The 3,821-nt window shown below is 42.1% G+C and overlaps 1 pseudogene; it reads left to right on the top strand.

The window, feature by feature from the left end:
* Positions 1-824: 824 nt before the first annotated feature.
* On the top strand, positions 825-1,864 carry LOC129335102 (mitoferrin-1-like; annotated as a pseudogene).
* The last annotated feature ends 1,957 nt before the right edge of the window (positions 1,865-3,821 follow it).

Below are 3,821 nucleotides of genomic sequence, written 5' to 3'. Positions count from 1 at the left end.
AGGTATCTAAGGAAGGGAGCTGTGGCTCACGCAGCCTTAAATGTGCCTAGAATTCTCTAGATTCTGCCCAGTATATGTAGCCTTCCAGGAATGCAATGCTGGCATATAAGTATTATCAGAGGAGTTGGCAGCTCAAGACTATTCATCTGGCTGATGTGTTGCTGGCACATGTCGCTATGAAGATAAGTGCCAAGGCATCAAGGCGAGGGTGGAGTGGTATTCCAATCATAAGATCTGGAAAGGAAAAAAAAAAAAGAACATATGAGATAAGTGACAACGTATTTGGCTATTTCAAACCAGTTGAGACAACATAAAGTATATAAAAAATTGTGGAGGAAAGCAAAAAGACAAATATATCATTTCTAGTACCAATTGAGGGGTTGTCACACATCCATTAATTATCCAGAGGAGTTAGCCGTGTTAGTCTGTAGTAGCAAAATAGAAAAGAGTCCAGTAGCATCTTTAAGACTAACCAACTTTATTGTAGTATAAGCTTTCGAGAGCCACAGCTGTCTTCATCAAATGATGCTATTGGACTCTTATCCATTTATTATGTGGCTTTTAGGATGGGGGAAACCATAGCCAGTGAAGCCTTCTTTCCCAAGCCACTGCCAAGAAAAGCTGTAAAACTCGCATCTTGCCAAAAAAAAAATATGTTTTCTAAACCCACTTTTCTAGCATGCTTCCCTCATGTTTGACAGATTTTAGAAGCATTGTAAAATGCTTTCAATGGGAAGCATTGATGTAGGCCAGGCTGTGGTTGGGTGCTACAGATGTATTCAGGCAAATATCTTGCGCAGCTGCTGCTGCTCTGGTTGGAGCGGATGGAGCTGAGTTGTGGCGTCGGGGGGAGAACGAGCCAGATGGCAGCGGCTGCAATGGTGTTGCTGTCCCCTGCTCCTCCGCCGGGGCTCGGGTTCCTGATGGACGGCGAAAGTCCCAGAGAGGAGGATTATGAAAGTCTGCCCACCGGAGCCTCCCTTTACACACACTTGACAGCCGGGGCAGTGGCCACCATCCTGGAGCACACAGTTATGTACCCCGTGGACTCCGTCAAGACAAGGATGCAGAGTTTGCAGCCAGATCCCAAAGTCCAATACAGCAGCGTGTTTGAAGCCTTAAAGAAGATCATCTGCACTGAAGGCTTCTGGAGGCCGATACAAGGGATCAATGTCACCATGCTGGGGGCAGGCCCTGCCCACGCACTGTACTTTGCCAGTTATGAAAAAATGAAAAGGACTTTAAGTGACATATTCATGATGGAGGGAACAGCCACCTGGCCAAAGGAATAGCAGGGAGCATGGCCACCCTCCTACATGATGCTGTTATGAATCCAGCTGAAGTGGTGAAGCAGCGTGTGCAGATGTACAACTCTCCATACAAGACCATCTTGGAGTGCGTCAGGACAGTGAAAAGGACAGAGGGGTTGGGGGCCTTCTACCATAGTTACACCACCCAGCTCACCATGAACATCCCGTTCCAAGCCATCCACTTCATCACCTATGAGTTCATGCAGGAGCAGGTCAACCCCCGGCAGCAGTATAACCCTCAGAGGCACATTGTCTCAGGGGCTGTTGCTGGGGCTGTTTCTGCAGCAGCCACAACTCCTCTGGATGTGTGCAAGACTCTCCTCAACACTCAGGAAAACATGGCCTTGAGTTCTGTGAACATCAGTGAACACCTTTCAGGAATGGCCAATGTGTTCAGAACAATTTACCAACTGAGAGGTGTTGCTGGGTATTTTAAGGGGGTTCATGCACGAGTGATGTACCAGATGCCTTCGACTGCCATTGCCTGGTCTGTGTATGAATTCTTCAAGTACTTCCTTACAAAGTGTGAGGCAAACAAAAAAACACCACGTTGACAAAGCTGACACTGTAGCATTGGCCCAGAACTGCCAAGACCGACATATTGTGTGCAAATTCTCCAGGCACTGCTTGTCAGTTGAGAAGGTTTCTGGTAGATACATTGCTGAGTTCTGTCTTGGATGTTACGGAAGTTCATTTTCTTTCTCCCCCCCCCGCCCCGCCTTTTTGGCTAAACCAAATATATATAAGGACAGTTTTTAAAAAATAACACAAGTATTTATAATTTTATTTCAGTTGATAAATTGTGATACAGAGTTTTTTCACTGAAATGCTTTTGAGTGCCCAGAGAGAGATTTCTGGGGGATTGCTTAAAAAAGCAAACACGCACAAAGATTATAAAGCCTTTAATTGAACAAAGTTTTATATAGAGAAATTGTATAATATAAATAGATGGATAATATTTATCCTTTATTTTTCTAGGTAGTTAGTTGGGTGACCTGCGAAGTGTGGCAGCTGATGATGATGGAGGGTTTTTTAAGTGATTGATTATTTTTCCATAATCAGTAGCACCATTTCTTGGTTTTTCTGAACAAGAAGGTTTTTAGCTTAGTATTGGTGGCGGCAATATCTCAAGAGAGAAAGTCAAAAGAACTTGTAAAATATGGAAAGGTGTCAGAGGAATCAAGGGAAAGAGAAATTTTGCTTGGCTGTCAAGAATTACCCCATAGAAATGTCTGAAAGCATGAGAACAGCATTCATAGGCGAGTATACAGCAGGACAAACCATCACGGTAGTAGAAAGTGCTGTCAAATCACAGCTGACTTATGGCAACCATGTAGAGTTTTCAAGGTAAGAGACTAACAGAGGTGGTTTGACATTGCCCACCTCTGCATAGTGACCCTGGACTTCCCTGGTCCCATCCAATTACTGACCAGAGCCAACCCTCCTTAGTTTCCAAGAACAGATGGAATTGGGCTAGCCTGGGCCATTAAGTACAGTGCAAACACTGTACTTAGAATTTTGTATTTGACAAATTAAGATTACCAATGCTGCTGAAGTTCATTTCCTCTAGACCCTGATGGTTCACAAGGCTTTCTTGAATTATGAACCCAAGCCAGACAAGAACTCCTTCTCTTCTCCCTCTTCTTCCTGCCGCTCACCTCCAAAATCTGTTTACCTATGGAAGTTGTGGTGGTAGCAGATTGAAGGTGAAATAGAGGAGAGAAAAGTCCCTTTCTATTCCTGTCTGTCACCATCTCCTCCCCAACCCCACCTCTGTCCTCCAGTGACTTAAAATGCTGGTTTGGAAATGTAGTTCCAAGGTGGTATGCTGTTAAGGAATAATTCATTTTTCTGCAATAGACATGCATTGTGGTTAATACATTTTTGCAAAAAGCCACCTTTCTGAATTATTGATAGTACTCCTTTCTCTCAAAATGGCACATCTTTCTATGAAATAAAGAATAATTGGTCATTATTAGATCCCTTTGGAATGATTTTTTTTGTTCCAGTTTACATGCATCCTTACAAGTCTTCTATAGATTGAAAGTTTTTTTAATGTCTCTGTATTTATTATAATGAAAGTGAAATAATGTAATGATAAAATGTTCAAAATTTTGGAAAAATCACAGTAGTACATAGATACAGAGGAGTTAGCAGTGTTAGTCTGTAGTTGCAAAACAGTAAAGAGTCCAGTAGCACCTTTAAGACTAACCAACTTTATTGTAGCATAAGCTTTTGAGAACTACAGCTCTCTTCATCAGATGCAGGTACAGATACAGTAGGACACTTATACTTTGAGAAGCAAGAAAAACAACTCCAAGCTAAAAGTCACACCCAAACGAGAAAAAAAAACCCACCCTGTCTTTGTGTTGTTGTGTCTAAGATTTTCAATACATTTTTATATTAGTATCTGTTTCCTTTTACCATTCTCAGCTTGTCATTACAGAATAATTTACACAATGTCATATATTCATATTTCATTACTTAGAAATTATTCAGGTTTTACAACCT

Source organism: Eublepharis macularius, chromosome 8 (assembly GCF_028583425.1).
Source record: "Eublepharis macularius isolate TG4126 chromosome 8, MPM_Emac_v1.0, whole genome shotgun sequence".
Lineage (NCBI taxonomy): Eukaryota > Metazoa > Chordata > Lepidosauria > Squamata > Eublepharidae > Eublepharis > Eublepharis macularius.
Note: the sequence above shows the minus strand (reverse complement) of the source record. Positions and strands in the feature narration are given on the sequence as shown.